This window comes from Apodemus sylvaticus, chromosome 13, assembly GCF_947179515.1.
Source record: "Apodemus sylvaticus chromosome 13, mApoSyl1.1, whole genome shotgun sequence".
NCBI lineage: Eukaryota > Metazoa > Chordata > Mammalia > Rodentia > Muridae > Apodemus > Apodemus sylvaticus.
In genome coordinates this window covers 70,386,662-70,398,662 of record NC_067484.1, presented here as the reverse complement: position 1 = coordinate 70,398,662, position 12,001 = coordinate 70,386,662, and the positions used below count along the sequence as shown (strand labels likewise).

The following is a 12,001-nucleotide window of genomic DNA, read 5'->3' as shown; positions in this document are numbered from 1 at the left end:
CTAAGCTGAAGGGTTTGGGGTTGGGTTGCGTTGGCTGGTTTGCTATGGCATGTATTAATATCCGATACTAGTCTGTCCAGTTTGTGCTCTCTCCTACGGTTAATGTCTTGGGAGTGGAACAAAGCTCACACTGCAAGCATTTTTACCTACTAGGACATCTTGCTGGCCTTTTTTTTCTTTTAAGACAAGATCTCTTGTCACAAAAGATAATCTTGTTGTATTCCTGCTTCTGCTTCCACTTAAGTGATAAAATTGCTGGTGTGAAAATTCTTTTGTAGTCTCAGTTTCCTGTCTTGGTTTAAAGAGGCTTGGCAGGCTGCATCGGAACTACCCGCAGGTATTTTGCCAGTGTGTGAATCGAGTGCTTGTGGATCTGCTATATGCCTCTGATTTTACTCAGGAACTCAATGAGTGCCTAGTTCTTACTTTGTGTGTGTGTGTGTGTGTGTGTGTGTAGAGTCATTATTTGGATGTTCCCTTTAGTGTATATACTTGAGGCTACTACATGTGCATACCTTCTTTGTGTGTGTGTGTAGTCATTATTTCGATGTTCCCTTTGTTGTATATACTTGAGGCTATATATGCATACCTTAGTTCCCAGCTCCCATATCCACAGAATAACGTCAGTCTGGTGGGGCTGCTGAATGAGGAGCCACACATGCCTCAGAGAAGTCAACAGGACTAGAAAAACCCGAGGTGTCTGCAGAGCACCAGGAAATCCTTTGCTCTTGAAGAGAGCACAACACGGAGCAGAATTTTGGAGCCACGTTCTCTCTTGCGCCCTCTAGTGGCCTGGCCGGGAAGCAAAGACAGAATGGGTGGGCGGGGCCGGCGGTGACGGAAGTGAAGTCACTTCCGGGCAGGGGTGTTTGTTTGGACTGGAGAAGGGAGGCGGCGGGCAAAGCGCACGTCGAGCGGGGGAGCGGCGCTGCCTGTGGAGATCCGCGGAGGCCGACAGGATTCGTTGGCTACCGTCCCCGCTGTCGTGCACTGGGTGAGGGGTCCTGACAGACGGACCGTTGTGAGGGCGTGGCGACCCCGGTGGTCGAGAGGCCTCACTCGGAGAAGGCTAAAGGGGGTAAAAAGGCCGCCTAGGCTGTGGGCCTTCGAGCCGGGTTTGACCTCGGTTGTTCCTGGTCCATTTCTGCCGAGTGTGAGGCATGAACTGGGTCAGGCTCCATCTCTCTATGAAATGGCCGTCGCTCATTTTTCTCATTATGATTTCGATTGCACAGTCAGCCCTCTATCCGGGTCTTTTGTGGCGCGCGAGTGTTGCCGGGATAGCACTTTCTTGCGTTCTTCAGTCTTTTTTCCTCCCCTGTTCAGTGCCTTTTCCCCTGCGCCCTGTTTCCCCCCCGCCTCCCCTTTGCCACTTGGGCAACAAAGCTCATTGTTTCTACCCACTCTGCGCCTGCGCGTCGCCACGCGCAGCCCATACTGCTGCGCCTGCGCGGTTCTGCCGATGCTGGGTTTGGGGAGAAAAGGGACTGGCAGGCTGGCGGTGTCCCGGGGGAGCACTCTGTAACGGTCGAACGGCTTGTATCTTTTTCAGCCCTTTCCATTTCTTCACCATCCCTAACCCTTTATTTTAAACTTTATCACGTCCTCCAGATAGGGCCGTTGTTTGGGGGCGCTGGGAACATAAGCAAGGCCCATTGAATTCTTAGGATTTGATACTTGCGTTTTTACCTTTCCTTAATATATGCTTATTCTCCACCATTACAGGGAAAGGGAAGAGTGTAGGATAGTAGGGCTTCTGATGAGGTTAATTTTTAAAAACGTGTTGCAGCAGCCTGAAGTAATTTTCTAATGAGTGCTAAATGACTTGGTTTATCTTACTGTCCCTGGTTTTACAGCCCCAAACCCTACAACGAATTTGGTTTTCAGTTTGCTGACAGCGTTTGACTCTCATTTCAGTGAACGTTCATTTTGCGTGTGCTGGCTGAGCATTTCTTGTATCAAGGTAGCACGTTTTTCACGCGTTTCTTTGAGCAGTTGATAGGTGTTGGTTCGTAAAGTAGGATCTGAAATTTCAGTTGTAGGTTGTTTCAACTAAAAAAAAAGGTTTATGCTAGGACTTCAATGAGATCCAGTACTTGTTCTGTGGTTCTGGTTTGTGAATGACAGGATATGAAAAGCAGTCTTTGTGTTAGTTAATGACCTTGAACAAAACCATTCTCACAAATATATCGCAAAGATAGGTAACTTTCAAAACAAATTATACCCTATTTATCTGTTTCTTTAGGGGATGGGGGGAATGGCGATTCACTGTAATGGTTAAAGGCTGTGCATATTGGTCCTTGAGAACTCAAATTGAGGTAGGTAATTTCTATCCTTTTTGGGACAGAGTAAGTTGATACCAGGTTTTCCCTTCTGTAAACAATCTTATTCAGGTGTATCTCTTTATAACCTTTGTGTTGCCTTCATTTTAACGGAAATTATACAATATCCATTGTTAACTATTTTAATGGGTATTGTGGAAGACTGAAGGGAGTATATTAACCTTTTGGACTCTAACATCTTTTTATAATTTATAAAGTATTTTCATATAACATGTGAAAAGAAACGGGTTTTTTTCTTACCTGTTTTAAAGTTGAGATAACAGGCACTTTATAGATTTGGCAAGTATATCATTTAAACTATGTGTGGTGACTGAATCTTTGAAACTCAGAAAATATAGGGCCTAATGTGGTTGCAAACGCCTTTGATCCCAGTACTCAGGAGGCAAGAGGGCAGGTCTCAGTGAGATGGGGAAAGGGGAGATACATGAAATATGGCCAGCTCAAGTAAAGGATTAAAAAGTAAATTCTAATGAAAATGACTTTAATTGGTACCATTGTACATGGTCAGCTGCCTGAAGGGTTTGAATTAATTTTAATACCTGGCTGCATAAACTAGAATAGTGTTTCTGTATAGTTCAGCTTTTGATTAAAGTGATGAAGAATGGGGAGCTGTCCTTAACTTTCACCACATCGCCTTTAGAACATTAGAGATGAGTGTTCTAAACATTAGGGTTTTTAATTTTTGTTTTGTTGTTGTAGTGCAACTGCTAACACCTCCACCTGTTGATAAACTGACCAGACTACCTACCTCTCTGCTTCCTTAGTGGCTAGGACTTCTAGGGTCTGCCACCATGCTGGCAGCCTTTGATTAGGATTTTTCTGTAACATTGTTTCACTCTTGCAGGTATAAAACCTGTGATTTTTAACTTGTACTTTCCTTTAGAGGTTTAATTGTTGATTAAATGATTAGATCGTTTATAATCCTAGCATTTAGGGGGTTGAGGCAGGAGAATTACCCCAAGTTTCAGGCCATCATAAGTCACAGTGTGAGACTGTCTCAAAAAAAAGTAAATACAGGAGGCAGAAGCAGGTGGGGTCTGAGTTGAGACCAGACTAGTCTACACAGCAAGTTACAGATGAGACAAGGAGACATTGTGAGCCCCTGTCTAAAGCTAAGTAAGCACCAGTGCTGCATTGCTGTAATCCCAGCACTCGGGAGGTAGAGGCAGAGGTGTGAGGAGCTCAAGGCTGCCCTTGGTTTACAAGATTCTGTTTGGGGAACAAAAGGCTGAAGATGTGGCTCAGCTGTTCAGAGTGCTTTGCTCTTTCTGAAGACCCAGATACTGTTCCCAGCATCAGTGTAGTGGCTGGCTTACAACCATCTGTAACTTCCACGGACACTATGCACATTTGTGATGTACATAAATACCTGTAGGCAAAATACACATACAAAATTAAATTTATGTATTTATTTATTTATTTTGTTTTTTGGATTTGGTTTTTTCGAGACAGGGTTTCTCTATGTAGCCCTGGCTGTCCTGGCTGGAACTCACTCTGTAGACCAGGCTGGCCTCGAACTCAGAAATCCGCCTGCCTCTGCCTCCCAGAGTGCTGGGATTACAGGCGTGCACCGCCACCACCTGGCTAAATATTTTTTTTTAAAAGAGACATTTTAGATTATGCCTATGAGAGAGAGAGTTCAGTTGCTTTCAGCTGCTGAACCACCTCTTCAGCCCTTAAAGTTATTACCCATTTTACATGTGAGGAAGGTGAGCCTCAGATTAACTTATTACACAGCTAATAAGAATAAAACAGACTAATAATGATGAAACAGTTTGTTATTTTAATCTTTTGAGCCAGACTCACTATATAACCTAGCCTGGATCTGCCTTTTGAGTGCTGGGATCAAAGACATGCTCCATCTAGCACTGTCTACCTAGCCTGCTATCTCCGCCTGCCTGCATGCTGGCTGCCTGCCTGCTTGGGTGCGCACGCAAGCCTGTATTGGTCCCAGCACTTGGGAGGCAGAGGCAGGCGGATTTCTGAATTCAAGGCCAGCCTGGTCTACAGAGTGAGTTCCAGCCAGGACAGCCAGGGCTACACAGAGAAACCCTGTCTCAAAAAAAAAAAAAAAGAAAATAAGTCTTGACTATATACATAGTGTATACATGGCCTTTTTCAAGATTATATTTTATGTATATTTATCTTATGTGTATGACCGCTGTGTTCATTGGATCCCATTACAGATGGTTGTGGTTGCTGGGAATTGAACTAGGACCTCTGGAGAAGCAGCCAGTGCTCTAAACTTATGACCATCTCTCCAGTCCCCCTTACCCCCAACCTTTTAAACTCCAGATTTTCCCATTTCAGTCTCCCCAAAGTGCTTCACTGTGTCTGGCTCGTAGGATGCTCTTGTAATTATCTCCTTGTAGTGTCAAACATTATGACGGAAATTTAATGCTTTTCCCAAAGGACTAATGAGAATATTTTTCTCTTGTGAATTTTGTTTTGTTTTTGAGACAGGGTCTTATTGCATATCCCAGGCTGGCCTAGAACTTAATATGTGGTCTGGGATGGCCTCGAACTCTGGGCTTTTCTGCCTCAACTCCTCGAGTGCTAGAATTAGAGATAGGCATCACCGTGCCTGGTAGAATATTTTTATTTAACCCCTGAAGAGACTGGTAGACTAATATATAAAGAGTGCATATAGGAGGGGGGATAATTTAAAGTGCACCTAAAGCTAAAGAGTCACAGAAGAAAAATTAATGCCATTCAAGGCAAATTAATGAAAGAAACAGAAGATAATCTGCTTGAAGTTTATTTTTATTTTGGTTTTTCGAGATAGGGTTTCTCTGTGTAGCCCTGACTGTTCTGAAACTCACTCTGTAGACCAGGCTGGCCTCAAATCCATCTGCCTCTGCCTCCCAAGTGCTGGGATTAAAGTCATGTGCCACTACTGCCTGGCTTTTTTTGGGTTTTCGAGACAGAGTTTCTCTGTGTAGCCCTGGCTGTCCTGGAACTCACTCTGTAGACCAGGTTGTCCTCGAACTTAGAAATCCACCTGCCTCTGCCTCCCAAGTGCTGGGATTACAGGCGTGCGCCACCAGTGAAACTAATGGAGAAAGACAGTTAAACCATATTTTAGGTTTTAGTAGCACTATAAAAGGACATTGCTGGAGAACAATATGTAAGGAATTTCAGGAAGGATCAGAGATCATAACCAAGTGACAATAGGCTCCTAATTGAAGGGGTCAGCTGACTTCTAAGCAGTATTAATTGAAAAAAATTAATCTAACAAAAGTCTAGTAAAGTTTATAAATCTAGGGCTGGAGAGATGGGTCAGCTGTTAAAAGCACCCTTCCAGAAGTTCAGTTCCCAGCAACCACATGGTGGCTCACAACCATCTGTAATGAGATCTGATGCCCACCTCTGGTGTATCTCAAGACAGTGACATTGTACTCACATAAAATAAATAAAAATATTTATTAAAAAGTTTTTTAAATCTAAGTTTTAAAACATAGCCATCTTCTCTTCCCCCACCTCATATAAGATGGGAATAAATTCTCTAAATCCCTAAGTGAGCCCCAACCCCTGTTGGTAACTTGTTTTTGTAGTGCTGGGGATATAGTGCCCTAGAAATACCGAACACTCCAACACTGGGCTATTCCCAACCCAGTGGACCGACTTCCTTCCTTCCTTCCTTCCTTCCTTCCTTCCTTCCTTCCTTCCTTCCTTCCTTCCTTCCTTCCTTCCTTCCTTCCTTCCTTCCAATAATAATAAAATTTCAAAACTTACCTTGGTAGCTGTTTCATCTTATGCAGACTAGCCTTGAAATCATGTTATATCTGATCTTCCTGCCTGCCTCTTGCGTAGCTAAGATTACAGGCATGAGGTACCTACTATGCCTATCTGTTTGTCCAGTATTCACAAGAAGGAAAAATTAATTTCCCTGCAACAGTAAAGCCATAGAAACACAAATGTCTGAAAATTTAGTTAAGACTAAAGTTCCTACTCAAATCTGAATGCAACAGACGTTTTTGAACATGCAGTTGTTTGAAAGTAGGCAACCATTAGAAAAAAATACTCTCTGGTAAGAGTACTGGCTGCTCCTCCAGGGTACCCAGGTATGATTCCTAGAACCGCATCATAGCTCACAACTGTCTATAACTTCAGTTTCAGAAGATCCAGTGCCCTCTTCTGCAGGCACCAGGCATGTGTATGGTGCACAGACATACACTAGAGCAAGGCACATATATATGTAAAATGAGAAGAAAATAACAATCTACCTTCCTGGAACCCTGCATCTAAACTTCTTTTTCAGAAGTCCAGCTTCCTGTGGACTAGGAATGGATCCCGATTGCTGTTGGCAGTAATGATCCAGGCACCTTCTGTAGGAAGTGCTGCCCTTCCCTTGCTCCTAGGGCTATGTGAGCTGTTGCCAGGATTATGTCTCCAAAGAGGCATGCAGCAAGTGTAGTTTGTTGTGGTTTTCTGAGCCTACGTTTAAACAGAATAATGTATACTAATATCAGTTGTTGTTGTTTTGTGAGCATCTGTGACTCATTCCCTTTTCTGTTAGATGTGAATGACAGTAAACTCATGTACATTAAACTAATAGTAAAATTCAAATGTATCAAATTATGGGAAGTTAATATGAGAAACAAGGATGAGCCGGGTGGTGGCGCACGCCTGCAATCCCAGCACTCTGGGAGGCAGAGGCAGGCGGATTTCTGAGTTCGAGGCCAGCCTGGTCTACAGAGTGCGTTCCAGGACAGCCAGAGCTACACAGAGAAACCCTGTCTCGAAAAACCAAAAAGAAGAAACAAGGATGAATGTCAAGCATGGTAGGCTTGTCAGTAACTGAAGCTCAGAGAAGGACAGTCTCTAGTCACAGGCAGCCTAACTTACAAAGACTTAAAGACTGGAAATGGATGACTTGTGGTTTGGAGCACTCATTGGTCTTGCAGGGACCTGACTTTGGTTCCCAGCAGCCTCCTGATGACTCCTAACTATCCAATCTCCAATTCCTAGGGATCTGATGCCCCTTTCTGACCTCCAGAGGCACTAAAAGACCTAGCAAAGGCTGTAGATCAGTGGAAGAGTGTGTACTTAGCAAAAATGAGGCCTTCAGTTTCATTCCCCTGTACTACAAATAAAAATAAATGGTGAACAATGAAGCTAATAAAATAAGGATGATAATATGAATTGTTAAGTAGTCAAAAACTTGTTTCAAAAGGCACTCTGGAGAGCTGCCCCTGCCACTGGTCTGCCCTGAGGTGCCCCTCAGGTCTGCTCCGCCCCTAACCCTTCTCCAGCTTGGGCAGGTGGGAAAGGTAGTTCTGTCTCTTGCCAGCTGTAGCATTGGATGAGCTAGCTGGGCCAGTGCTGGAGTTGGCAGGCTGACCTATTCAGCTAACATCAAGGCCCAGATCCAGGGCTTTGAATTGGGGGCTTTTATCCACCCCATCTATGAACTGCTGGATCGAGCTGATCCTTCAGATCCAAAGCTGCAACCACAGGATATAGGAGAGGCGTCCCTGTGAGGATTCCAATATTGATAGTATAGCAGAAGCCTGAGTCCTCAAACCAGATTTCTGACTGATTACTGTGAAGATTGGCAAGTAGACAAAAGGGTATATATACAATGTGACACTACAACTTCAACAAGATAGTTTTCTGTGTGTATATGCTGCTTTTGAGGGGGAGATGAGTGGGAATGGGGTACATGATGTGAAATTCACAAAGAATGAATAAAAAGTTAAAAAGAAAACCGGGGCTGGAAAGGTGGCTCCAGGTAAGAGGATATGCAGCTCTTGCAGGCGGCCAGAGTTCAGTTCTCCAGGTGACTCACAGTGCCTGTAAACTCCAAGTCCGGGTGATGCGGTGCACTCCTCTAGCCTCTGTAGGCATCTGCACTTACACGGGCACCTAGTGAAGATACAAGAAAAAATAATGTTTGCTAGCTGGTTGTGGTAACAAAGGCCTATAACATCAGTATTCAGAAGGATCATGAGTTCAAGGATAGCCTAAGTTATATAAAGAGACCCTATCTAATTTCTCTACTCTCAGCAAAAGAACTGAGCACATGCTTGACAGTACATGATTTACCTTGCTTATGTTCTGAAGCCTTGGGTGTGTAGTCCCCAACACAAAAACAGTTAAACTCATAGGAAAATAACTAAGAAATATCATGGGCAAAATATTTAATGGAATCTAAAATGATAAGAAAATTAAACATGGAATTATAATGGAAAGTATAAAACCAAACAGTCATCAAAAAGTTTTAAAATCATTTAAAAAAAAAAAAGGTTGGGCAGTGGTTACAAACTCCTTTAATCTCCCACCACTTGAGAGGCAGAGGCATAGATCTCAGAGTTGTAGGACAGCCAGAACCACATAGGAAAAAATAACACCCTGTAAGACAAGATCGAAAGACTAGGCAGATAATGAAATTGTTTTGTAAACTATTTAGAAACATCTATATAGGCCTATATATTTGTCCCTTAGAAAGTGGGGACAAGGAGGGCTTAGGAGTTCAGGAGCAAAAACCAAAAAATTCAGAGCAATCTTAATACCTCACAAAAGAGACCTATTACCTGTCACGCTTAACCTTTTTACTATCACCAGAGAGTCAAAATGGTCTTTTCATTTTTCCCCTTAAATTTTGTTTCTAGACAGGTTTTCTCAGGGTAGCTCTGGCTGCCCTAGAACTTGCTTTGTGTTTGTTTTGTTTTGTTTGGGGAGGATTCAAGACAGGATTTTTCTTTGTAATCCTCTATGTCCTGGAACTCACTCTAAACCAGGCTGAGGCTCCGCTAGCTTCTACCTCCTGGGTGCTGGGATTAAAGGTGTGAGCCACCACAGACCCTGTCTCTTGTTTTTATTTTTAAAATTTGTATGTCTTTTGTGTAGGTGGGTATTCTGCTTGTAAGTATGCCTGTGGCACTGTATGTGTGCAGTGCCCAGGAAGTCAGAGTGCATCTGGTCCCCTGGGACTAGAGTTGTAATTGTGAGTTGCCCTGTAAGCACTCAAAAGACTCTCCCAGTGCTCTTAGCGATTGAGCCATATGGCCAACCCCACCCTGTTTTGGTTTTGGTTTTAAAGGAGATCTCATCAGGAAGTAGGGGCTTTCTGACTGTCCTAGACTGACTGACAAGCCCCAGGGATTCACCACCTCAGTGCTGTCTGGAAGGCATATGCCACCACGTTCAGCTTTTTATCTGGGTGCTGGGAATGGAACTCAGGTCCTCATGTTCTCAGCTGACAGCACCTGGTTAGGTTTTTGATTTGATTTTGGGATTTTATTATTTGAGTCAGGCTCTTGCTATATATAACTGTGGCTAGTCTGGCACTTGTGTGACCCAGGCTGGCTTTGAACTTATAGTGGCCCTTTGACTAAGCTTCCCAAGTGTTGAAGTTTTTATCTTGTTTTCAGTCAATGTCTTCCTTAGTAGCCTAGGCTGACCCCAAACTGCAGCTTCATTTGGGCTCTTTCTGCTTATGTCACTGGTTTTTGTTTTGGTTTTTTTTTTTTTTTTTTTTTTTTGGATTTGCTTTTTTGAAGACAGGGTTTCTCTGTATAGCCCTGGATGTCCTGGAACTCACTCTGTAGACCAGGCTGGCCTCGAACTCAGAAATCCGCCCGCCTCTGCCTCCCAGAGTGCTGGGATTACAGGCGTGCGCCACCACGCCCCGCTTACATCACCGTTTTAGAAGTGGTGGGACCTGGGAGAATGGAGCCAATAGAAGAGGCCAACTAAACTCTTATGCAATAGCCAACTTCATTCAGAGCCTCAGACAGGCTCAAAACCTATATGGGTAAAGCTCACCTCAGTGAAGTTGTCTTGAGTTCTAGCTTTATTCAGTCACAAGAACAAGCCACGCAAGTTTCCCAGAAGCATATAAAGGGTAGTTTAAACATTTAATTGAATAACAGCAACAAACAATAATGAATAATCTGAAGTAAATTCACTATCCTACACCTGGGCAGAGCATGAAAACATTTTCCAAAGAACAGTTCCAAGTATTAAAGAAACTGAGGTCGCAGGCTCTTGTTTTTCTTTGAAGTGTGCTCACAAGCACTCAGAATTCTCATATGACTCCATACCTGGGCCATGTTCCAGCACATGTAGGCATACACTTTAATTACTTAAGTATATACCTAGGAGATAGAATTGCTGGGCCAAATGATAGTCTTTGTTTAAACTACTAATGGCCTGCCGTAATGTTTTATAAAGCAGTTGATAGCACATTACTTTCCCACCCTTGATGAGTGAGGGTTCTGGTTTCTCTACATTCTTACTTAGACTTACTATAGCTCTCCTAGAGGGTGTGGTCTGGCGTCTTAGTGTGACTTTGGTTTGTATTTCTCTAATGGATGTTAGATTTACTTTAAACGCTTATAAGCTTTTTTTTTCTTTTTATTAAATACAAGAACTGTGTGGCTCTGGTAGGCCTAGACTCAGCAGAGGAAATCTCTTCCTTTGTTTCCTGAGTACTGGGGTAAAGGTGTGAGCTTTGTTTTTATAAGTCATCTGTATATCTATCATTATTCAAATCCTTTGCTTGTTTATATTTGATGGGGGTTAAAATATATTTTGATGAAATGTCTATCCGTCTCTCCTCCCTTCCCCCACTGCACCATGGTACTAGAGAGTGAACACAGGGCCTCATACCACCACCACCACCCACTCACCTACCCCTACCAAAACAGGGTGGCCTCAAACTCATAGTGAACCATCAGCCTCTGCCTTCCAAGTGCTGGGACTGAAGGTGTGCGCTACCACCTGAGTGCTCTTCCACTGAGTATCCCCAATCAGCCCAAACAGGTTTAAGACAGCATCCCATGTAGTCAGGCTTCAAATTCCCTCTGTAGCTGAGGATAGTTTTGAAATTTTCATCTCTTGCCTTAACCTCTCCACTGCCAGGATGGATCATAAGTGTGTGACACCATGTCTGTGTGACATGTGCTCATCTTGGAAGTCTTTGTTGATTCTTTTAAATTTTGATTTCATTCTTGGGATATTCTTGTGAAAGTCTGTGTGTGCTTTTTCTAATCAAAGCATCTTTCTTGTATCCTTTTTCAAATGTAGATGCCTTTGTTCTTTCTATTCAGTGAACAGTATATTTCATAAGGTTGCTATAGATCCCCCAGCATCTCTTTTCATAATCTTTCAATATATGGAGGTGAATACTTTTTCTAGATTCTTTTTGAGACTGAGTCTCACTGTGCCCCCCTGACTAGCCTGGAGCTGCTGTCTAGACCAAACTGGCCTCCAAATCACAGAAATCCACCTGCCTCTATCTCCTGAGACCTAGGAGTAAAGGTATGTGCTGCTACCATGCTGGGCTAGAACTCTTGATTTGGTAACCTTATGGCAAACCTAATCTGTACCTACAAGAAAGCCCACAGCGTTGTCAAACTGTCTCTATCCCATATCCTTTGAATTACTAAGCCCCTAACAATTGTTTTTATTAAAGACAACATCAACTAAATGTCCAACTGATCTTCTTTGCCCATTTTTTTTCTTCTTCTGAGACAGGGTTTCTCTGTGTAGCCAGCCCAGCCAGCCCTTGCTGTCCTGAAACACTCTGTAGACCAGGCCTTGCTCCGAACTCTGAAATCCACCTGGCTCTGTCTCTCAAGTGGTGAGCTAGGATTAAAAGCCTATTCTACCACCATCTGGTACTTTTGTTTCAATTTCAAACTTAACTAGAA

At 43.2% G+C, this 12,001-nt stretch overlaps 1 protein-coding gene across 3 annotated transcripts in view; it reads left to right on the top strand.

Annotated features, from left to right (window-relative positions):
* Positions 1–861: 861 nt before the first annotated feature.
* Paip2 (poly(A) binding protein interacting protein 2) overlaps positions 862–12,001 on the top strand; it is an 18,762-nt gene continuing 7,622 nt past the window's right edge. The window contains exons 1-2 of one of the 3 annotated variants that reach the window (XM_052155572.1): positions 862–994; positions 2,246–2,318. The gene's annotated coding sequence lies outside the window, so the exon portion shown is untranslated. The remainder of the gene's footprint in view (positions 995–2,245; positions 2,319–12,001) is intronic. The other 2 variants (XM_052155571.1, XM_052155570.1) reach the window with 2 other exon arrangements.